Source organism: Acipenser ruthenus, chromosome 12 (genome assembly GCF_902713425.1).
Source record: "Acipenser ruthenus chromosome 12, fAciRut3.2 maternal haplotype, whole genome shotgun sequence".
Taxonomy (NCBI): Eukaryota; Metazoa; Chordata; class Actinopteri; order Acipenseriformes; family Acipenseridae; genus Acipenser; species Acipenser ruthenus.
In genome coordinates this window covers 3228410-3254318 of record NC_081200.1, presented here as the reverse complement: position 1 = coordinate 3254318, position 25909 = coordinate 3228410, and the positions used below count along the sequence as shown (strand labels likewise).

The window sequence follows — 25909 nt, the reverse complement described above, 5'->3', positions numbered from 1 at the left end:
TAGAATGGTATCGGTGCTTTTAGATATGGATGAATTTACTCTAATAAAATAAATTGTCGTGCGTTATAATAATTCAATTAATAGTGTTTAAGGTTTACTTAACCTAGTTTAAATGTAGCCTGTGGGGTTATTATTGATGCCATTTCAAGCCCTGTCTTTTTTGTAATAGTCTCCCGGCAATCCGTTTTTAGAGCCACGCTCTTATATAGTGTCAAGAACTTTAGCCATTTGCTAGGCAGTAAATTAAGCGTTAGACTCGTGTGTGGTTTAATTAGGTTCTGTAGACTCTAAATACGGCCTTTTAGTTTTAACTGCACCTATGCGTTCTAATACCCAGAACCATAAATTGAGACCTATATTGTGATTTATAAAACACGTTGAAGATAAAGTTCTATGTGTGCCCGTCGTTGTTCTGTGTTTGAATTGAGAAGTAGGAACTGATTACAGAATTAAAGAAGCTGTTCGATAAGTCAATCTGATCGGCTGCGTGTTTGTTCTGGCGACCGCCCTGCTGCACCGTGGGCTACAACGCACAGCCTGAGAACAGAAAACTGTTTCCATGTTGCTGCTGTTATTATGTTGTATTTAATTATGTATAGGTAACTGCATTATTAAGGTCGTAGAGTTGAGGTAACCGCATTATGTCAAACAGGTTAACCGACTCAACATTTGTAACACAACAGTGCCCATTTAGTCACTGTGTGTACAGTTGTACCATGTTATTATTTATTTCTTAGCAGACTTACCCAGGGCGAAGTTCGCTATGAGCATGTTAACTTCTCTGTGCATCTATTTTATAATGCATCTTTGTAATGCAACTTATCGAACTCCACAAACTGTCTAAAAATGACTAATTAATGACCGAAACTAATTAATGACCGAAAATAAACACACTAAGTGGGTAGGGTTACTTCACACAATGAAATATAAAACAGTGATTGCCACCAATAAACTGTAATAAGGTTTATTTGAGTTTATTTTGCCAAACAGCAGAGAAACGAAAGGAATTACAATACGAGAAATGTTCTATAACTGATGATAAAAATGAGAAATTATGCTCTATTAATTATAGCTTTGCAATGTGTTTTGACTGCTGTAATATACATATATATATATATATATATATATATATATATATATATATATATATATATATATATATATCTTGCCAACCGAGAAGAAGAAGAAGAAGACAATAGCATGGCATTATAAACACACTGAATGAAACCCATCCTCTCTGTTTACATTCAATGCGTGTCTTCAATGTATTTTGTCACCCTTATCGTTCTGTTGATTTGTAGATTTTACCCAAAACGCAGAAACCTTACTGCTGTATTATTATTATTATTATTATTATTATTATTATTATTATTATTATTATTATTATTAAACGCTCAATGAAAGTGGAGCAATCAAATTACAGTTGGAAATAATGCCGCATTTAGCCTATGCATTCAGTGTCGCCCTTGTCGATTACAACGCTCAATGCACCACATTCATTTGAGAAACGACGCGGATAAAGGGTTATCTTGACTATATTATTGGAGTTGTATCCATATTAGTGCATAATTCGATGAATAACAGTATATGTGCACTCCAATCATATTATTAGATATATTATTTATTTTTCAAATACTCACTCAACGGCCTATGCAGTATTTAGAAAGACAACGCGAAAGACCTACACGTTTGTCAGATACATTTATTATTATTATTATTATTATTATTATTATTATTGTATAGTGTATCACTGTTTTAACCGTTACCGTATTCAAAACCAGTTCGATGTTTCAGTACCCGCTTTGTTATCAAAGCAGATAGCGTTACTGTACAAAACAAAAAGGCCTAGACGGGTCACTGACATGGGCATGTTTGAAACTATGAATTGTATCCCATAAGTGTTTCTACACGAAGAAGGATTGCGTTTGTATACGAGGCTTGTGTAAAGACATTGCTAAATGACGCTATGCGGCATTATGGGCCTACCAATTCCATTACCATGTTCACATGAAATAAATGTAAATTGTAATATTGAACTATATATTATTATTATTATTATTATTATTATTATTATTATTATTATTATTATTATTATTATTATTATTATTATTGTATTTTCATGGTTAATTGAATATTTCCAAACTCGTATAAGCGGCTGAGTTCCTGACACAACGCGCTGATATTTATTTTGAAGCTGCCTTAGCGACCCTGACATTTTAAATAGAATCGTTTTTGTTGTAGGCCAATTTGTTAACTAGGCCTGCTTTTTAAAGTATAGACTCCTTAGCCATACACGATAGGTTTCAGAGAAGTCCGAAACGCTACAAAAATATAAGAAAGAAAACCTGGGGTGACAGCTGGGCATGATATCACGCAGGCCTCCTGTCTGTTTAACACAGTCAAGAGTTTCTGCATCGATATATATATATATACAGAGAGCTAGAACTGATATCACTGAAAAGGGGCAGGGTTTGGGAAACAACAACAACAACAACAACAACAACAACAACAACAACAATAATAATAATAATAATAATAATAATAATAATAATAATAATAATAATAATAATAATAATAATAATAATAATAATTGTTAAGAATTGTATAACACAAAAGAAATGTGGCTGTTATGCATGTTGCCCTATGGCGCTCAGGCTAAACTGTGTTGTTGAATCACAGTATCGTGTTTTATAGACCACGCTTTTTATGTGTATTTAGTCTGTGTGGTTTAGTAAAACAATACGATCTTGTTCCAAGTCCTATTATAAGCCCAATTTGATCCAAGCAAAGAAAGACGACACATTTGCAAAACGATGTATCAAAACGCCGGTTAATCTAACGTAGTAATACGTGTAATTATGAAATATCTAGGTTATATTTTTGTTTTAATTGGTAATTCGCCCTCCTATTTTCTTTCATTATTTATTGCCAGTTTCGGCACTTTTGTAGCCCGCCCCTTGTCCCGTTAATTTCGTATTATAAGGGCTCCCAACCCGACGCATTTCACATGGTCTCCATACCTGCCTGTAATTCAAAATATTCCACTTGCTCTGTGTACCCAGCTTTCATTCTGCGTGTACAAAAAAGATCCCCCTTTGGCAGATCACGAGTTGTTCACTGCCTGCCGGTCAATGATATGATTGTCTAATAGGCCTATAATACCAAGTGTTCTATGTAGTTTGTTAGTGCACTGAGCGTTCTATATAGAACCGATAGGCTTTCTGTGGAACCAATGGGTTCAATACTGCTACACAACAGAGGAGTCTATATTCAAGGCTTTAAATAAGCCCATGTTTCCAATAGAACCCCAATTGCAGCCTGCATTCACACCAGTATAGGGACATTCAAGTTTGTTATTCTAAATAGGCATAAACGTTCATTAACCTGGAACCTGGAAGTGTGCGTTATTATTATTATTATTATTATTATTATTATTATTATTATTATTATTATTATTATTATTATTATTATTAATCATCATAAGAAGAAGAAGAATGTAATGCATGGGCTACACTATGTGTATCCTAATTCCCTTGCCATATAATAGCCTAATGTATATGCAAATGGTTGGATTTCAGTTAGTAGCAATTCATAGTTCTATTTTCTAAACTGATAGCATCAAATCTGAATATCCGTGGAGTACAAACATGTATCTGCACAAGCGTGGTCTATCTAAAACATCCTAGCGACACCCTTTGATTTGAAACCCACTGTTTGCACAAAACACAATACGTTTTAAAGGGGAAGAAAAACAAGTGTATATTTTTTGTGCTTCCTAACTTGTGTGTTTTGTAAATAATGTTGGATAGAGATTAGGTTCTTTCACAGCCTCAGCTCCAAACAGACTAAAGAAAAGAGAAACCGACACACGGTCTGCCGCAAACACCTCGCTCCTATTTACAAAACATTCGAGCTAACAATATGAATCCGTTTAACATTAAGGGGAAAATAAACAAACAACGTTGCCAAAGCCAAGCCGATGCTTTGACATAAAGGACTGGGCGGGTGGGAAGCGAATGATGCATGTCAAGAAAACTCTTACAATGCAGAAATCTGGCCCATCTGAGGCATGTGGTAATGCAGACATTCATAATGCAATAAACTAATGTGAAAAGAAGTGCCAGCTGTGTTGAGTTAATGATAACACATGGACTAAAAGTGAATTTGAAAACGATATACCGATTCTTGTATTGAAAATAAATAGGCTAAATCAATAAACAATGCTAGCTTAATTGTATTCCTTTGTGCTTTTAGCAATATGGATGCGTGTGTTTGAAAATTATATCTTGGTTACTTTAAACAGACTGATCAAATTTGTTATATGTTTCTGGTGCAGATTGACCCAATTGAATTCAGATCTCAGATTTGTATATATATATATGCAATTTATTTGACAGATTTTCAAAAATGTTTTTTCCCGCTGCGCATTTTCCATATAATTGTTCACTTTATTTCAGAGAAATGCGACTTGTATGTCGTTGTAAAATGCACTGTAAAAAAAAGAAGGAATTTGACACATTCGTGTTGAAGTTTCACTTTTTACGCACAACAAAAACACAAGTGTTACCAAACTAATTAAATCATTACTCAAATGTGTTTTATATTTATATTAATGATTCGTAAATATTCGCAGTACAAGATTGTTTGAGTAATAATAATTACAGAATATACATCCATAACCTGAAACACGTTTAACTGAATCGAGAGTTATGCGTGATGAAATAAAACTTTAATTAGTCAAAGCAAATTCATAAAATAAATTGTAAAAACTCAATCTTTGATCAGAAAGCCGTGCATACATTTTATAATTGTATTACTTGTACTGTGATACTTGAAATGTATTTGCTTACGATTGTAAGTCGCCCTGGATAAGGGCGTCTGCTAAGAAATAAATAATAATAATAATATAATTAGTAAAAAGCTTAAGAAAAAAAAAAGAAAAAAAATCAATGTGTTTTTCCTGGTAATAAAACAAACAGGATATTCCACGTGCTGTGTCGCGTCACGGGGTGCTTATTTTATTGTTTTTAAGCCAGACCCCTTAACTGTTCTTGGACTTCAATGTGGAGTTCAAGAATGGTATGTGCTTTACACTCAAGGTTCAGTGTCCTGCAGACAGAACAGTATCCTGTGCACAGTCATCGGCTTTCATGCTAAACCCGAAGCCGAAACCATCGACTACAGTCCAATCAAATCAAAAGCAGGGTCGGGTAATGAATTTATATAGATAGATAGATAGATAGATAGATAGATAGATAGATAGATAGATAGATAGATAGATAAAACCACGGGTTGGAACGTCAAAACAACACAAATACTTGTAATATGTTGAGAAAATGCAATGTCCTTAAAGCTCAAAGCCCATGAGATGTCAACAAGTTAAAAATAAGCACATTTATTGTAATTGTATATATATATATATATATATATATATATATATATATATATATATATATATATATATATTAATGCATGCATTAAAGAGACGTTTTAGTGTGCTAAAATGCAGGCGAGATCTTCAGATACGTTCCTGAAGTTGTGAGACCTCTCTGGACATTGGTCTCAATCTAGCTCTCCCGATGAAAATAATACACAGGCCGAAAATAAAACAGTTAAACCCAAAAAATCAGTTTTTAACAACGGTGAATCTGGTGAATATAATAATACCTACAGTATATTCTGCAGGACATATTTAACCAATAATGTGCTGTATTTCTGCACGACATACTTAACCTGTAATATATATATGAAAGTTGTTTTGAGTTTACTAGTAATTTCACTGCACGATAACTGCCATATATTAGCCTACGGTAATTTAAATGTTATCGTTATGACAACTGTATTGAAGATATTTATCCGTTTTGTGGCCACAACATGATTTGTTCCATACACGTGTCACTCAATGTTCTCTGGGGCGCATCCTTCACGCAGGTATCTCTAAATGTCCTCTGGAACACATTCTTCTAAGCAGCAAAAACGTTATCGACGCGCCGAGACTGCCTAGAGAATCACCTACCTGACCCCATGTGGCCAACCATGCAGCAGAAAAACAAACAAATTCTTTCTCTACTAGGGTAACATTGCAAACCAGGGTGCATTGCTTATGGAAAAAGCAGGTTAAAACTGCAAAAAATGCGGTGGAAAACCTCGGACAAGGATCACTGCTGTTAAACAGGTTGTCCTGGATGTATTATTCAATCATTCGTTTGTGTGTACCTGTCATGTCAGTACATTTGAATTCTGTTGTTTTTTTAATGTGAGTTATAACTCTAATTTCCTCAGAAAGTGGAGATGTAATTCATCACGTGAATATGTGAGCACACATACTGTGCCCTCAGCAGGTGTAAAACAAAGGATGCAAATCGTACTTCCCTCCTTTTTCTCTGGGCTGAAAAGAAACAGGTGTGGAGCATGTGCAGGTTGTTGAGGCTGTGGCACAGTGCGCGGGTGTTTGGAATATTTCTCTGTGTTCGGCACAGTGTGATAGGACCACAGGTGTGTGATAGGGGAACGGGCTTGACAATACTCCTGCATATAGAGCGTCTCCCGGTGTTCGGGAGATACGAAATGCCACGGATAGGAGTTCCAATAACTAGTTACTGGGTCCTCGTGACAAACATGGGGGAAAAGACGACCTTACCTAGATAACGTGGTTCTCATAACAGCGAGTGTGAGAAGTACCGATTTTCAGGGTTTTTTTTTTCTAGTCTGTTTTCAGGTAGACCTACGCAATAGCATTTTTGCAAGTTGAGTGTGTGTGTATATATATATATATATATATATATATATATATATATATATATATATATATATATATATATATATATATATATATATATATATATATATATATATATATATTCTAACACATTTTATGTAACAAATTTTAATACAAGGGCTGTTAGTATATCTTCAAGTGTTATTTCGGGTAGACCTATGACCCTTAGGAGTGAATGATCCCATAGAGAGAACGATACAGTCAAGCATACCTTCCTATACCCACAAGGGGATGTTATAAAACAATGATGTAACACGTGTTTAAAACACACGCGTCCACAATGTTTAGAATTCACACCGTAGTCTTTTTATTTAAGGTATTATGCCTGTATTGAATGTATTTGCATGTATTTATTTATTTATTTATTACTGTTTGTATTCAATGTACTAAAGCGCTTTGTGATCATGGTCCACTATGAAAGGCGCTACATAAAATAAAGACTGATTGATTGATTGATTGATTGATTGATTTAAAAATGTATCGAGATGCGATCTTAAACGTGTCAGTCTTACAAAGATGTCATAAAAAGGCTGAGTTAATCAAGAAACAATTGAGTAACTATCACTATCACTCACTTCGTTCTTCTTGGAGACCCTGGATTCCGATTCAATGCTTCATGTTTTGAACAGTGTCCAGAAAAGAACGCATCGCCACGTTTTATGCTATACGGAGCACTCCTCTTATTTATGGTTTTTAACAATCTGAACACAATCTGATTACTACCAACGCAAAGACTGCTGGTGATTCCCGAGTATGTGCTTAGCTGAGGGGTCTCTTCTGTTATATATTTTTTTATAGACTGTATGCTAGTTTGATCGAAGTCGGATTTAGCCTAAATGTGGTTTTGGACAACTGAATCGAAAAGATAGAAAACGCGTCTCGTTTAAAGTCAGGTTCAGGTTGCCGGTTTCCCAGTGTTATACACAATTGAATTCATGACATTCTTGACAATGTTTTACATTTAAGCGCAACCATTTCCAGTCGCACAGTGCCCACTTCACCCCGAATCCATTGATAGTGGACTGGGGTCACCGATGTTTATTATACATCTGATAGAAACAGGAAAATATGCAAAGATTTGATTCACAGAAATCCGGCAATTGTCACCGTGTTAGCCCATATTTTCTATGCTTAAAATAAAATAAATGGGTTACTTTTCATTGTCTTCATTTGCGTTACAATATAAACACCCACGTTTCACTTCCAGCGTCTCTTCTTGGGTTTGTTGAAATCATTCTATGTACTGTAGGCCCTACGTGATGTTTAACTTATTCTTTTTATTATTATTTCTATATCACCCCCTAGGGACCTCGGGTTATTAAACACAGTAATAACACTAAGTCAAAATATTGTTTCAAATCTATCGTACACGCCTAAATAAATCTACATAAGAAATACAAGAAACAACAGAGAATTCTTTCTTTCATAAACGTTTATAAAAGTTTAAAGCAGCCTATATTTTAGTGTTATTATTCAGAAATAGAACTTCCAATAACTCACGAGTAAAAGTCGTGTAAATAACGACCATTGCATTGTATTTGTGCAACAATGCTTGAACATTATAAAAGCTTGGACTGGACCCAGTCTATCAGGTACTAGTTTTAAATTGCGGTATTGTATTAGTGGCCTGTTTTCGCATCCAAACATGTTTTCAAACATTCGAAATGTCCCCTGAACTACTGTAAAATCAAATTGTTATGACTTAAACAGAAAGCGTATGCAAGAGATTTTAAACACGTTTTAGACGCAAACGTGTTCCCAGCATTAGTATGAACTGTTTCGAGTATATACATTCATGTTTAATCCCGTAACACTTAATGTGCTGTGAATAGTACTTCAATTAATTGAAGGCACTTTTATGGTTCACAGCATATAGTGTGCGTGGGTGTGTGTGTGTGTGTGTGTGTGTGTGTAGCTTTGGAAAAACCCACTATTTAAACTAGCTGAGTGCAATTTGAAGTTGTAACTTTAGGATTGACCACCAGAGGGTGGTAGAGGTATTTAAAGATATCGGAAATGCGTTTTAGTTTGACCGCTAAAAACAGTTCTGTGTTTCTCTGGCATTTCTACCATCTTCTTAGTCATTCTTACAAATGCGGCCTTGCTATAACTTCTTGCTTACAAGATTATTAATTGGAAGAATAGTTTCTTGTATTACTGTATAATACTATGTATTATTATTATTATTATTATTATTATTATTATTATTATTATTATTATTATATATCTCAAATTGTGTAAACATACCAAAAGAGATATCGTAATCGAACGTGTGCTGATAACTGTAACTATTACTATAATGTTTGACCCTTGTACCGACCTTTTTAGACAATGTTCCTGGCATCATGTTATGAAATGAGTCACGCATGCAGTTGGGAATTATTCTCACCAGATGTAGTACATTAGAAACATTCAAGTTGACCTCTCCGTTTGTCATTACGTGTTCATATTAAACGTGCATTTCTACCCCTAAGGTTTCAACTCCTGAAATCTGAAAAGTATTCCTTTCAAGCAATTACATCTCCTTCTTGGCTGAAATTCTCAATTAAACTAATTATATATTTTGAAGGTAGGAATTATGTAGAGTTTTATATCATGCCTGCTTTCAAGTCCAGTGTGTTTTTTATTACAGGGCCGTTTCATATTATTTGATTAAACTTGTGCTAGTTTGAATTGAATTAGGCTGTATTTAATCAAATAAAACCAAACAACTCTGTAATAAAACCATGCTGGGGTTGGAGCAATGCATTACAGAATTATACACTGCCCTTTTCCCCAAAGTTTATTATGCGTTTGGAAAATTAAGACCAATAAACAGCCACTTTAAAGATGCGTGTATATTCACAATAAAAAATAAATGACATCATTGTAGGACTGACTATCTCCTCGGATATATTACAGGATCAAGTCCATTTGGGTTTAAAGGGAATATCATGTCACTTTGTATGTTTCAATATGACCCACATGAACTCTGCTAGCCCCACCCACTCTAGAACTACACAGGCAGAGTATATGGCGCTGGGAGAGCTAAAAGGTCACCATGTCACATGATCAGAATGGAATCGGGAGGTGTGTTCAGCTCTGGCAATTAGGATTCCCCAGACAAGCTGCAGCCAGGTAGATAAACCAAGAACCACTGGGAATGGTAGAGTTTCGATGACAACACGTGTAGCGATTGTAGGTACAGCAACTTTTAAATGACAGCATTGTCTTTGAAGAATCTGAATACAGTAGTCCAAAATGAAGTAATACAACACAAGAAAAAAACAAAAGATCTTCAAATGCAGTAAAGGAGGTGCAGTGAGGACAGTGCCAGTGATAATAACAGTGATGTTTTTAAACCCTTGGTTAGCACGCCTTTAAACACATACGTACACAGTAATGCACCAGGGTAGGTAGGTATGCAGCTTTAAGACAGTAACATTAAAAAGTATGTCCTTTGTTAGAATGTTTTCTTAAGCTGAAATATAATATACCGAGAAGTAATAAGAAAAAGAAGTATGCATGTATTTAAACCAAGTTTCTACTGTACATTCTGGGTGAGCATTTTACATTTCCCCACTAGAGGTCCTCAGTGATCCTAAAGTTTAACTTGATACCGAATGCTGCAGGAGTACCACAGTTTGCATCCCGTTTAACCTGCTTCGCTGACCCCTTATTGCGGGATTAAATTTGAGAAGGATCCTTTCCCACACAAACCCCGCCTTACACCCCTTCAACTCCACCTAACCTGCTTGCTAAACAAGAAGACAGGTCCACTTCTCAGCCAATCAGGTGGCAGCCCTCAGTGACAGGAATCCAATTCTCTGTCACCAGTTCTATCAGATCTGAGAGTGGGTACTCACGCTGTAGGTCACTGTTAACTGAACATCGGCGTGAAGGCTGATCATGGTCAGTGAAAACGTGTCATTTTCTAAAGCTTCTGCTGAAAGGAACTAGTCACGACCGCTCAGCTATCAGCAAAACACATCTATTGGAGGGTCATCGAAAAGCAATGGACAGCCGAGAATCTTAACAAGAAAGTCCTGAACACATTTGCAAAACCAATCTTGAAATCCTTTACATTTTAAATGAAACACCAGATGAATGAATTACGGGCAGCAGAAAAACATTCAAAAAGTGCATTCTGAACTGATACAATGTGGCATTAGAAAGGCTGGCTCCCATTTGAAGGAAGAGATTCCTCTGCTCGTGAACAAAGACTCTTTTGTATGATCGGGTTGTTCTTAATTGCAGTTAATTATCTGATTATTTCTTGAAGAACTGACAATCAGCAGCCCTACAGCTTATTTTAGAACATGCATTATTTTGGTAATGGTAGAAACGGGCATTGGTAAACTAGCATGCTGAACTAATGCAACAGAACCGCATCCTTAAGAAAATTTAACAATCACATACACTTGGTCAAACAAAGGAACAATTAGTTTGGTGTAGAAATGCATATGTGCAAATCAAGTTCCAAATTACATTTAAAAACGTGTTACTGCTTGTTGAAAAACCTTACCATGTCCTTTTCCAACAAGGCTTTGCTTGGGACACTCATGACCTAGTTCACAAATACTATTATATTGTGGTGACCAAAACACTAGAGTTTACAACAGTGTTCTAAATGGTGTATTTCGACCCCGTGCTTTATGATACTGGATTATTTTTTTTTATTTTATAGGGTGTCAGCCTGCTGGAGCACTTGAATCCAACCTGTCTGATCCAACCGGATCCTGTATTTGTATATTGATGTTGTTGCAGTGAATGCTGGATCTCTGCTTTAGTTATTTTTTAAAAGTACTTTCTGCTTGATGCCCGTATCCTAATTAAGGCTGTATCCTTGTAAATGATTATATGTAAATACATTTAAACATAAAGGAAGATGCACCATGCTCGTTTGTTTCTGTAGCATTTTTATACAGCTGTCTGCCGTTCTGTCTATGTTATTTTACACGGGCAACGTGTTTATGGGGTTGTTTCTTTGCAGCAGCAATGCTCAAGTAAATGTCTCAAGGCACACAGTGTAAGATCCCCCACTTTCTTCATGACAAAGCAATCCCTTTTTAACCTGTGTCCTTACTGCAGGAACAGCAAATTGATCCTATTACAAGGGAAACGTTCAGTTTGAAATATAGCCTACTGTATGAGGAACAACATATCAAGATGATAAACTCTTCATGGTGGTTGATATTATGTAATTATTTATATCACCACACTTCCCCATTCTGACAGCCACCTCACTTAAATATGCGTAAAATCTAAAGTACGTTTGAGAGTAAATGTCGTTTTTAAATATTTTGCTAAACGGATAGGTAGGAATCTTGTAGTAAACTCTCACCCTTTTAATGTTGCTGGGTCGATTGCAGCGTACCAAAATTAGTCAACTTGATGCGTCTAACTAGCGGATTAAGCAGGTTTAGTCCACTTGCTTAGATTAAAGTTAGTACAGTTGTTAATCCTGGTTGCAGTACCAGAAGATAATCACCACAGGTGGATCATCCACTAAATCGGACTAAACACGAAATTGGATGTGACATGATCCTTTTCAGGACTACCTTAGTACTTTGAAGTATAAGACTGACTTAGTATGCTTGCTTGTGCTGTTTGTAGAGCGCATTTTAACACAAAGACAGCGTCTTTATTCTCTGAAATGATATCTAAAAACAAGTGAAGTGAAAAGTGAAGCCTTTTGAAGCATTTGGTTCAGTAAGGTTCGCTCGCCAAGTCACAGAAATATCCTTACTAAAATTGACTATTGCACTATGTAATTATATAATATACCTTAATATATTGTTGATTCACTATATTGCACACTGATTCGTGTTTTAGGTAGACAGCGAATGTATCCGGTAGTTTAAATACACTACTATAGTAATGCGACACCTTTTTCTTTTTTGTGGTGGTTGAGGAACAACGTGTTCTGAAGAGATTGGTTTCGTTTTTTCATTAAAATATTGTACAAACTAATAAAGTGCCACACACTAAGGTACTGTGTATTTAAAAAAATAAAAAAGCATACACGTTTGATGTATTCAATTTAATCTGGAATGTCAGTGTAATGTGTATTAAATATAAACAACACAATTAGAACTTAACGTTCAGTGTCAAGCAGTAATAGGCTACCGGCAAGTTAAAATGAAAGAATGATCCGTGTGCAGAATGTGCACAAAAAGACATGTAGTAGGCTTCAATTATATTATGAATATGGGGGTACTTTTACTTAAATGTGTTTGCCCGAATCACGCCTAACGTAATAAAACGCCTTTACCGTTTTATCATTAATATATTATTTACTTTTGTTCATACCTTTTCATATTTCTGACTTTTTTCAATATCTTTTTTTGTTGTTGTTGTTGTTTTAGCAAATGCTAGTAATGACAATGTACACGTAGGCTAAATGCTCGAGTTTGTCTTTACACTTTACATTGTGAATTTCCATCTGCATTTGTAATGGCTTATTATGGGTTAGTCATTATTATCGGTCTAACTTGTTCCACTTGTTCAGGTCAGCTAATCCAATTTTCAGGATTAGATTTTTGGTACGCTGCAATCAGGACTAATTTAGTACGGAGCTGCAGGATTTGATACACCGCTTTTTAGTCCACTTGATGCAGACTAAGGCCAGTTTCAGACGGTTGCTCTAGAGGCGTGCCGAACTCAATTCAAGCACAACACTTTGACGAAGTCCCAAAATACATGAGTAGAGCGCCGTCTGATACAATTAAGTACGCCTCGACGCTCTTTTGATGCGAAACGCCTTCCTGTGCCGCTCCGAGCGGCTCTGCTGCACCTTGGTTTCATAAGGAGCTCCAGCGATGAACTGAACTGAGCTGCACTTAATGCTAATGTACACACATGATATACAAATGTATGCTAAAGAGTACCGTGTATCTCACAATGCTAATCAATCATGGCAGAGCCCACGGAGGAGCACCGAGCCAGGACCCGTATTCTTGAAAGACAAAACTTAAGAAAGTTCGTAAGAAAATAGTTAAGATCTTCCGAAGATTGTTCTTATGTTCAGTTCTTCAATTTTTCTTACGATCGTCCTAAATTTTTTCTTAAGAACTTCTTAAATATTGTCTTTAAAAAAAAAAAGAGTAATATAGTCCTAAGGCAAGCTGAATTTAAAATACATGTATTGTGATGGAGCTAAACACGCGTTACATTTTAATTAATGTGCATGCATGCATTTATACCCGTAGGTCCTATACGTATTACAGTGTATTACTAAAATAAATAAATAAACCACAGAAATCAATCCTCGTTTGCATCAATGTTAACGTGAACGCAGATCTCTGTGATTCGTGTTCTTGTAACTCGACTTAACAGAAATGCAGCTGTAAAAAAGCAGTATCGCAGCCCAACACCCAGCAACAGCACGGAGCTCTATTTTGTAACTGACCGAAAATCGTGCTCTACCTGGGGAATCTGCTCGCTGATCTGTCCTTAGCACTACGGCTTCTGAAATGGGAGACAGCCCCTGTGACTAGTAGTGCGGCGGATAGATCATGGTCTTCTTAAGGGTAAAAACAGTCAAGACTGAAAACCATTTGGTAAATTGATTAAAGCTTAGCTGTGTATTTGTTTGACACGAGCAAACTGCGCTGTGTAGGTCTGCTGTTCTCAAATAACGCAGTTTTTCTTTACAATAACCATATGTCATCATTGGTCTACGATGCGATTTTCTTTAAGACACCTTTGAAATAAGTGCGATACGCTTTCGGTTCGCCACTATGAAACCAATTGGTTCATCGAATTTAATGAAGTACGGCTCTAACATTTACTTAATTTCAGTTGAGTTGGGCACGCAACTTATTTACCAACAAAAACGATGACGTCCTGAACTTCATTACCTCACTCGTCACCGCAGCGACAAACTTTTTGGTTGTCTTTCAATTTGCAACATGGTCCGTGTGTAACTACTTTGGCAAAAAACAAACAAAAAAAACAAAACATTCCATTACTTGTAATTCGAAAGTCTATTTTCTGTGCACAGCACAATAGAAGCAACACATTCGGCAATCGTGTTTGCTGCAAAAGTCATTTGAATTTGCTTCCCCGGGAGCTGTTGCTTTGTTTTGTTTTCAGAAGCTTGTATTTCCGGGTGAAATCAGAGTCGAATAATATCCTGCACAGCGAGGGAGTGGGAATCCGGGAATCTGCCGGCTGCGCTGCTTGTATCATCATTCTGGCAGCCGAGACGTGCAGGTCACATAGGACGACTGGAAAAACAGAAAGACAGACAAACAACAGTTCACACCTGCTTGGAATGTTGGGCTATATTGCATCGACGCCTCTTTAATGCAAGCCGGATTGAAAATTGTGTTCGTGGCGTTTGAAAAGTTTTTGGCAAGCTGGTCGCTGGACAGCATTGTCAATTAGATTTCGTTGCATTTCCTGATTCGACCTGAATAGTTTATATTTAGCCAGGAGCAACAGTGGGAAATAGACACATTGGAGGTAGGTAAGATAGTCTGTTTAACTAAACCTGGTGTGAGGTTCGCTGAGAGACACATTGCCTCTCCATTAAAGTTGGTCATGCTGTAATAAAGTTTATATTTTTATTTTTTTTATTGACTTGTTACATTCATATGATTAAGAGATTCCGGTGTTGAGGGTATCGGGGTGGAGGTAAGTTGACTATTCACACGACCTAAACCATGTGCACCAAATAGAAAAGTAACGATTCAGAATATATCCAAAACGTGTTTATTAAGCAATGTAAGGGGTTACATCTGAAAATGTAACTTTAAAAAAAGTGTATGTATATAAGCAACAGATTCTGGATGAATACTGTGTGAAACCTTTCTGATAACATTCCTGATAAGTTTTTCAATTCAGTTTTTTGTTTTCTTCGATATAGTTTGTTTTGAGTTAAACAGTGTTTTTGTTCATTGTTAATCTTTTTACTGGTGTTTGTTTGAATTGGAAAAAAAAAGAAATGAATTCTTAACAACCCTCAGGCTTTGAAATGAAAATGCTCTGTTTGTTTTTTTTTTGTGATAAATGAGGTTTTGTTGCCGACTCTTGTGTTGAGCTCCAACATATTATTATGATTGTTGTTTTATTATTGTTTATATATTTGTAGTGCATGTTCATGTTTTGCAGTAGAACTCGTGGGCTGTTGGCACAGTTTGTGGATTCATTCACAGCTGCTCTATATACAGTCTGTATAGGTTGCTTGAGGTCAGTTGAGAATGTAGGGCATGTGTATTGATATTTCCCTTGTGCCTGGTTTACCACTGTTTAACAAGAACAGATACATCTGTCTATTTTGAAAACTATTTCACAGTTAAAATAAGCATTTACTGACACACATTGTCCACAAGCTCCTTTCCATAATTCTAACATGTTCTAAATAAATAACCCATTAAAAATAAACAAATCCACATGCCACAGTTTGTATTAGCTCTGGAGTGGTTAGGCCCCTTTAGCCTGTACTGCTAGAGTAGAAACACTTTGTTTTCTGCAGCTTTTTCGAATGCATTGCAGGTCCTGGTACTGTTTGTTTTTTCAGTACTGTGCTTTGTGGTGCCTTGGCTTGAAATACATTGTCAGACCAGTTTGCTGTTTGGAATGTGTTCTAGAATTAGGTAACAGGTGATGTGTAGTAGGTGATGAAGAGAGTCAAATGCACCAGATCAAGGTGAATTATTATTATTATTATTATTATTATTATTATTAATATTATTATTATTAATAATAATAATAATAATATTATTAATAATGTTGATGTAATGTTTTTGAATATTTCTGGAAACGTCTCAGACAAAATCTAACAACATCTTTCACTTTCACTCTGACTCTCGATTGCAAAAGCTCCCATTTTATAGTTATTTATAAAGGCATCAAAACAGGATGGGTCCTGGCCCTTTTATAAAGTATAACTTTTCAAAAGAAATCCCCCTGATGAGAGTGGTGTTCCAGGGGTGCATGTTGGGTGCATGAATCATCGCACACAAACAATGAACCAGATTCTTTTCTACATCAGTGTCAGTGCAGCTCCAGAGGTAGTGGTGGGTGAAGGCATACCGGGCTTGCACTGCTGCGGACTGACAGGAATGGTAACGCATGCCTGGAAGCTGGATCTGTGCCTCTGAGCTACAGTATGTGTTTCTGTGTCTGGGATTAATGTAGAATTCAGCATTCACAGTAAGAAAAGTCATCGCACAGGGCGGTAAATTGCACCCCAGTACTCCTTTCATTTACACATTCTCGTTAGCGGTACAGAAATCAGCCATTACCAACGAATAATAGGTTTCACATCAGTGTAAGTCATGCAATGCTCTTGCTACGTGGATTGTAGATCTTGTTTGAGGGGAGGGAAACTCTGAGTGTAGATCTGTTGTGTTTTTCTTTATGGCTCGTGGAAGTACTTCATAAATGTTTCCTTTTTACTTTCTTCTCTGCCAAGTATAATGAAAGACTTTAACACATTGACAGCCAGATTTTTATTTATTTGCCTCTTGTGCGTCTACATTTAGTAAGCAATCTTCAAGTAATTGTTTGTGGTTCTGAATAGAAAGCATTATATATATATATATATATATATATATATATATATATATATATATATATATATATATATATATATATATATATATATTAGTGTTTGCAGTGACCATTTTTCCAAACCTCTACACCACCATGTGATTTTTAATCACTGAAACTATTTAAAGAGATGAGTGTTTAACTCTGCCTCCAGGCGAGGTCAATAATAGCAGCAGTTACAATGTGTCGGAAAGGTCAGTATTCAGTAGTGCAGTCCAGTGACTCATCATGTGAATGGTCTTGGGTGGAATGCAGTGTGTGTTTTATATATAGTGCAGTGTGTAATGACTTGCCCCAGGCTAGTGAATAGGAGGTAGAACTGGTTATCAGAACCATGTGAAAGTAAACTAGTAAGTGATCTTTGGTGTCCAAGTGATAAAGCACACAAAACAATTCTAGTAAACCTTACTAAATCTACATAGATGCCACTTTGTAGGTCTTATATTTCCTATATTAAAGACTCACAATTAAAAAAATATATATATATATATTTTTTTTTTCTCAGGGATGGAAATAAGACGACTTTTGCATTATCGGGTTTTAATACAAACTTGATTAGCCACAGTGCATAGGTAAAAAGCTCAGGTGTGTCTGAATAAACTCATAGTAAACCCACGAATGGATCAAACTGCTATGCAAGGGGTTTCTCATCATTTCCATGCTTGTGCCTTTTATATAGGAAACCATGACACCTAATAAATTATTGTAATACATCTGGTAAGATTTACTTGAATTATTTTGTGAGCTCTCTGTCCTTTTTATAGGTAATATTTTCATGGAAGTTTGGAGAAGACCTTACCAAAGTGACCTTTTCTAAGAGATTATTCTGCCCTCATGGATCAACAATGGGGGCAGCACAGTCTAGATGTGGGTGGCAGAGGCAATGCACTGTACTGTGTTATTGCGTCAGAGAGGAAACCTCCTTCTCTGCTGTAAGATAAGAAATGTGTACAGCTATTTATATTGAGCCCATTCTGGTTCAGCTTGCTGAACTCCCCATTGTGTTACTGTACACATAATCTATGTAACTTGCTTTGTTTCCAGAAACTATTTTAAATGCTTCTATTTGTAGACTAAATAATATATTTATTTAACTGTAGCAGTGCTGTAAATCTCTTTGGACACCAAAGAAACAGTGAATAATTGCAGGGAAATTGAAATAGGCCTAACCACTAAAGCTTAATTTGAGTGTAAACTGCAGGTTAGAGTAGATGATGTCTTTGTGTGTAGCTCGGCTGGATAGCAGCCTTGAGTCATGTGGGCTGACTACCCAAGAACTGCGACCAATCCACTCTGTCCTCATTCCTAGATAAACAGTAAAGCTCTCAGGTTTTGCCCCGTTTCCTCTTCGAACAAGTACATTTCTCACACCATAGCTCTCCATCTGTGGGCTTCTGGAAGCTGCTCAACTTCAGGATCTTATTTTTAAGTGATAAACAGGCTTTGTATTTTCTAAGGAGCTTTCTGCCTGGACGATTCCTGTATTTTCCAATGCATTGCTTAGTCATGCTGCAGTCCCAGCTTCCAGACAGACATCCATTGGTGTTTTCCAAAAGCATAGAAGCAAACACTCATGAATTCAAAGGTTTGACCTTGTGGGTCCTTTTCCTTTCTGCTTTTGAGAACAGTCTGGAGATGCTCTGAACCTGCCCAGTATGTTGGCTTCCCTGCCATTCGGCCTCTTCTCTCGGAAAGCCCCTCCTGGGATGCTTTGTTAGACCGCTAGCCAGACGTTGGTTGCAGCCACACGATGACGCATGCACAGCGCGGCCAGAGGCCATTCATGTTCATGGGGCTCTGTCTGTTAACTGAGGAAAGCAGGTCCTTCTTGGAAATTTGGTTGTTCATGCAGCACGGATTGAAGAATCCTTTAATTGCTGCAACGCAGTGATGTGAGCTGCCAGTTCATTGTACTGTAGTTCACCAGGCTATTGCAGTCTAGTAACTTTGGAGCAGGTTTTAGGTATTTAGGTAGTCAAAGGGACTGTAGAAATTGCTTGATTCCTTACGTTGGTGACTTAGCCAAATTTGTTGTTTGTCGGAAAACCCTTGATGCAGGCTTTTCAAATGATGATCATGTTATGATGCTCGATTTTAAGGTCATCCCTCACCCCCAGATGGATTTAATAATAATAAGAAGGGTAATCGGGCAGGCACTTTTGACATGTTCAGACCTGTTCTCCCCATGTGTTGCACTAGTTCCACAGCTGTTCTATTAATGCAAGCACACGACTCCTACCCTGAAATTCTTTCTACATCACTTGTGGTTTATGTATCATTAACCGCAAGAGGAGCAAACCCCTTTTTAGTCTGTGGTCCACATTAGTTGGTGACCCTTTTACAACCATTTCACAAGCACTGTGTCAAATAGATGCATGGTCATCTCTGGGCATGCTTGTTTGGCTCTGTCCTGTCATCAAGCACTGAGGTGAAACAAACAGACTCCTGCGACATTACCCCTGCCCGATAGTTTCCTATGACCTTGATCAACACCTCCATTCCCTTGGGGTCCCATCCTTGTCATAGTCCTCAGATGTACAGCTGTGCAGTCTTTCTGACAAACCCGTGCAGGTGAGCCTGAACAGCGTTAAAATCCTTGAGCTGTTCACTACTTCATCTGTGTTCGCGCTATGCTAAGAATTTGCATAAGAAAAAAAAGATATTTGACTGTTGTCATCCTGTTGGTGGAAAGTATGGCTTTAAATGAAAGTGCCCCAGCCAGAAAGCCTTCTCACAACATGTAAAAGACCTGCATTTGAGTGTGAAGTAAGACTATCTGGTTCTTGAACTCTAACAAGCCTGAAGGTGAGGTGGAAGTATCTGATCCTTTGTTTTTGAAGGAGGTTTTACTGCAGTCTGGTTTGCTTTTGTAGGGCCTGTCTGAAAGGTATACTGAGAGCTATGGTTATTTTACAGTAGAGCTCAGATTGAAGTGTAGGAGAATGTGCAAGGCTGTACATTCACAATGCTTTTTTTTTTCTATTGCAAGTGCTGCTGTATGTCGTAGGCATTGCAGGTGCGGCTGTGTATCATGCTTCTGCTCTCTGGTTTGAAAAAGACAGACTGCTGGCTATCATTCATTTTTTGCCCTACTGTGTTTTGTTTGGTTTCCCTTTAACTGCTGTGCATGTTAGTCTTTTGATGTGCTTTAGAAAATGAAGGGCTTCTCAAATCCATTAGCAGAAAGGGCAGTGGTTGTGAAAGATAGAAGCATGTTGTTGTTGTTTATTTATTTATTTATTTATTTATTTATTTTTGAACAAACATCATGCAGCCCCCAGAAAAACAACCTTATGTAAGGGTGGTAATTTTAGGATGTTGTTGTGTTTTAAAGTTGTCTTGCACAGGCCATGTAAAACTGATTACATCATACGGAGCCTTGGAGATTGGTTGTGAAAAAACAACCAATCAGTACACCACAGCCGGTACATGAACAAAATATTTGAGCTTTTATGAACGTAATAATGTTGCTGCTTATTAAATATCCGATGTTATTGGTTTAAGAAACATACTTCCTCTTTCATTTCTGCTTTTCTGCCTGGGCTCCTAGATATGCAGTAGTTGTAGTGGACCGGAGCTGCAGTAAGTGTACCTGCAAGAGGAAAAAGATCAGAGGAGGAAACCCCCCTCCCTTAGAGAAGGAGTATTGTGCTTTCGTAATAATTAATAGTCGGTTACAAGGTGCTTATTTAGGGGAAAACCTGGCAGTCTGCTAAAGTGTCTTTCAGTTTTATCCCAATGAAGCAGAACAAGGCCAGATCATGAGCATGTAGTGCTGCATCAATAAGTGTGTACCTCCTAGGCTGGAGCAAAAATACTTGCTGCGCTAAACCTGTGGGTGCTTGTTTATCTTTACATGCGTCCAAGTGTGTTACGCAGTTTAGACTATGCAAAGTAGGGCTTAAAGTCTTGATCTGATCACTTTGCATTAATATTTCAATTGTATGTGCAGTATTTTGCTTTTAGCTGACTGGGCCGTGTAACGATTTTCATGAATACCAGTTGAAATATTTAATAAAGCTCTTTTTTTAAGTAGATGCGGTTTCTAACTCAAAACTTCAATTCTAGTATGCGAGTCTGGTAATGGAACGCAAATCCTAATGAATGAGAATCCTGTTTGGAAGTAAGCAAAGGCATTTGTCTCTGATCTTGGTCTTATAAGGTCCTGCCATGGTGAAATGCAGTAGACAGGGTTCAGATGAATACTGCTTATAAGGAATTGATGATTATTGTACTAAAATGGTAACTTATTAAGTGAGTCGTTTGTTGCTGTGGGTTTCTACCAATTATTTATTTAAAGGTCAGGGTTGTTGGAACAGTTGCTCCAATAAATAATTTTTTTGGCTATTTTTTTTTTTTTTTTTGGTAAGTGATCTACAGTAAGCAACACCCTTTCCAAGTTCCTGTTTGTACAAAACATCTCAGATTAGCTTTCATAACTTCTTATAAACACTTGCAGTGCTTTACAGTATGTCAAGATACCTTTAAAATAAATCCAGTAAAAATCCATGTTACATAAATGCCTGGTCAATGATTTAAAAAAACACCAAAAACAAACACAATGTTAAAATTCCTTTTGCTTGCCATTTGTTGTGTGTGTGTGTGTGTGTGTGTGTGTGTGTGTGTGTTTCTTTTTACATTCTGCTTTAGTTTAGGGCAGAGTGATGGCCTTTCTCGCCTCTCCTGGTTTGTCTCCTGGGTGTCAGACGGCTGTTAGACCTGCAGACTCTCTCTCGTCTGCTCCAAGTTATTAGGCGTGAATAGGCACGTTTACACTGCCAATCCAGATCAAATGCTTCGTTAGTAAATGGCTTGTTAATTTTTGTTTACAAATAAATTTAATTGTGCTTTATTTTTATCACAGCGATACAATTTTTGTTACATCCTTCAGCGGGATGACGTAGAACGTAATAACGTGAAGCTCAGACCTTTGCTCTAAGTGCGTATGATCAAATAGCAGTATAAACGCAACTCCACTGATCGTGATCAAATGTACCCATGCATTTGATCTGGATCAGAAATGGCAGTGCAAATACACCTATTGAATGCCTGCTGAAACTCAGTGTTTCTAAGGAGCACCTGACCTGATTAAAGATAAAAATCCTTGTTTAACAAAAATAGAACAGGAGTATCAGTGAGTTGGTTATTTAGTTGGTAGAGTAGATAATGCCTAAAATGCGCAGCACACTTCCTTTGCTTGCAAGTTATTTATATATATTTCAGCTTGTGTCATTGTTTGTCATCTGTGTTCCATAACAACATAACAATGAACAGTTATGAGCTCAGTATGCTTCATCAGTCCCATGGCTTTTGTTTTGCATGGGCGTGTAGAGCATCAGCTGAAATGTGACTAGGAGCGATGCAGCTAATTTGTTTTCTACAAGTTTATTCCGTGGTAAAAGGTTTTTTTAATTCTCATTTAGAAGAAGAATCCTGATGACACAGGCTGTACTGGGATGCTATTGTCTTCGCTCCTGCTGGATCAAAAAGCTAAAAATTCAGCATAGTCTTTGCTCTGTCAACTCTGCAAGGGGTGTGTGTGTGTGGTGTGGGAGTGCACAATTTAAACAACTTAAACGAACGCTGTCTTAATAAATCCATTTAGGGCAGTGAAGCCCTGAGTAGTATGGCAAGCCTTTGCCTCGACCTTTCTGTTTTTAAAGTTTGGAGTAGTTATAGTTAAATGCCATGCATCCCTCTTTTGGAAAGCCTCTGGGGGTAGGGATGGGAGGGGGAGACTGCTGGAGCATAAAAACGACAGTACTAAATAAAAACACACTGTTTAATGGGCCCTACAGAGAGAGAAGCCAGACTGCCTGTGTTTTATAAAGCAGTAAACTGATGAGCTGTTACAGTTGTAAAGTCTTGTTTAAATCTCTTGCACTATGCTTGGACCAGAGCAGACATCCCCAAACAGTCTTAGTGCCCCCTCCCCCACCCCCATGTACATTTGATCTCGGTAGCGGATAGGATGTTGCAGTGTGCTGTTAAGGAATCTGTGCTGGAGTGATGAAGGGTCAGTGATATTCACGACCGCAGCAACCAAAATAATGCATGCAGTTAAACCAGTATTTACTAAGCAGTCACCTGCTCTCACTAGAGCATGAAAGCGATGCTTTGAATATGCAGCAGCCTTTTGGTTAATCCAGGTTTCAGTGTGTGTAAAGATGATACCTATGCAGTGACTTCCTGTTGATAAAAACAATCTAGTGTTACAGTAGAGCAGGTGTGTTTGTTAAACCTGATTAACTTGTACTTTTATTTCTGGCTTAAGTGGAAATGCATGGGTGGCAACTAATTATTACGTGTGTGTGTGTGTGTGTGTGTGTGTGTGTGGTGGTTGTAGAACATCCACAGTATATGATTCATGATTTTTGGCTCGCAACAAAAACCAAAAAACATACTGCAGCATTGTTATAAAATTACAGCATAATGCAATCTTATAAAATGTTTTATACAGTCATTTAATTTAGGAGATTACCTAAAATGCCAACAGATGCCAGCTAGACTTGTCCTCACTTCATGGTTGGGTTATATGATATGGTAACTTGCACATGAATAGACTGCCTGTCACTTCAGTTTTACAGTGGCATGGTGCACAGATAGGATTGTACAGTCACATGGCTTCTCTGAACAGTGTATTGCACATGCAATAGAGCCAGAAGAGTTAAAGTATGCCCTTGAGATTTTATATATAAAAAAACTTCTTTGATGCCCTTAATGTTTTTTTTATTTAATAATGATCCATTGCCTTTCACCCAGCCCTATATCCCTGGCTGCTAATTGATCAGTTTTTACCAAAGACTGCTTTCTGATCCAAACTTCCTATTGATGGCTTTTGAAAAGTATTCACTAGCATTTCTGTTGTGTTTACAGCAAGGCATGTGATGTATAGGGTTATGATGGCTTTGTAGCTGCTAGAATTTTATAAATCTCCATAATTTCAAATTGGGAGGCGGTCTTTGATGCACTGTCTTCAAAGAGGCTATTTTAATTTGTGTGCTATTGACATTAAATTAGTTTTCCCGGGCCTGAGCAATACGGCTCTTGCACTATGAGCTTTTGACACTTCTGTAAATCTCTCCTGTAATCAAACTTGGCAGTGATCCAACTAAATATCTAACCCTAACCCTAATATATATATATATATATATATAGATAGATAGATAGATAGATAGATAGATAGATAGATAGATAGATAGATAGATAGATATAGATATGGTTGAGCGCTGAGCTGCTGTTCTACTGTGTGTAACATTTATTCTATAAAGGTAGAATGCATCTTAAGGAGGACTAGGAAGACTAATGTTCATATCTGCCACTGCTATGGAGTTGAAAGCAATTCCTTCCCTTCAGCAGCAGAGTGATATCAGTGCGATTTGAACCAAGACTAACATTATGAATTTGAAAAGAATTCGCTCCAGACATGGGTTTAAAACCTGGGGGGGGGGGAGGGATGCTGAAGGGCTGTGAACTGGTTATGCTGGTTATGATCTGGTGAGCTAATTTTTATTTATACAAAATGTAAAATGTCGTCCATACTGTAGAGGCAGTCAATGATTGCAGATGGGACTGGTATGATGTTCAAATGGGACGCGAGTGTACTCACCGTTTCATGTTAGCGTGTCTTCCTTTTTTTTTTTTTTTTTTGCTAGGTATTTGGATTTGGGGGTAAGAAAACAGGACCTTTTACACATTTACAGTAAATATATTCTGTATTGCTACTCATTACATGGTTTTAGAGAACGGCATGCACAATATTTACTGAGCGATTGTCACGGAGTCCATATCAAACAGGATGTGGATGTCTTTATGTAACTTTGAAGTGACCTTTTGTTATCTGGCTAGCTCATGATGGTTACCTTGTAAAATATTAATCTCCACTTATCCATGCCGGTAACTGTGACTCTTCAAAAATACAACCTCTGAATAATTAACATGTCGGTGATCTTGAAAGTATTTAGGTTTAGGAATCTGTTCCATGGATTTATTGTCAAATATCTGAAGGGAACCGGATGGTTTTGTTTCCTATGTTTGCTTGTCAGCAGTCATTTTCTGTGTGGATTATTTATTTCTTGGCAGACGCCCTTATTCAGGGCAATTTACAATTGTTGCAAAATATCACATTCTATAATGTCACAGAGTGTCATATTACAGATAAGAGCAGTTATAAAGTACAATAATTTATAGCAAAAATATTTGCAATGTTCTGCTTCATTGGGAGTAACATCCAGTAAGAGCATGTAGTAAGTACAATAAATGGATGAGGGTAATTTCAAATAAGATCAATTACAAAAAACGTGAATACTGATACCTATAAGAGTAAAATGACGTACAAGATGCAGGAAGTAATTATAATTTAGAGCAGTAGTAGAATACGGCAAGGTATGGTGAAGTTCAGGGCAAGTACAAACTGTAATTGGGTGCTGTATAGTCAAGAGTTGTGAGGGTTTACAGATGCTGTCTGAACAGGTGTGTCTTGAGGAGCTGCTGGAAGGTGGTCAGGGACTGAGCAGTCCTGATATCCGTGGGTAGGTCGTTACACCACTGAGGGGCAAGGGTGGAGAAGGAGTGGGCTCTGGAAGTGGGGGA

At 37.2% G+C, this 25909-nt stretch overlaps 1 protein-coding gene across 6 annotated transcripts in view; it reads left to right on the top strand.

Annotated features, from left to right (window-relative positions):
• Positions 1–14610: 14610 nt before the first annotated feature.
• Positions 14611–25909, top strand: part of LOC117417151 (phosphatidylinositol 4,5-bisphosphate 3-kinase catalytic subunit beta isoform-like) — a 51825-nt gene continuing 40526 nt past the window's right edge. For 3 of the 6 annotated variants that reach the window (XM_059034339.1, XM_059034337.1, XM_059034334.1), the window contains exon 1: positions 14611–15226. The gene's annotated coding sequence lies outside the window, so the exon portion shown is untranslated. The other 3 variants (XM_059034341.1, XM_059034338.1, XM_059034335.1) reach the window with 2 other exon arrangements.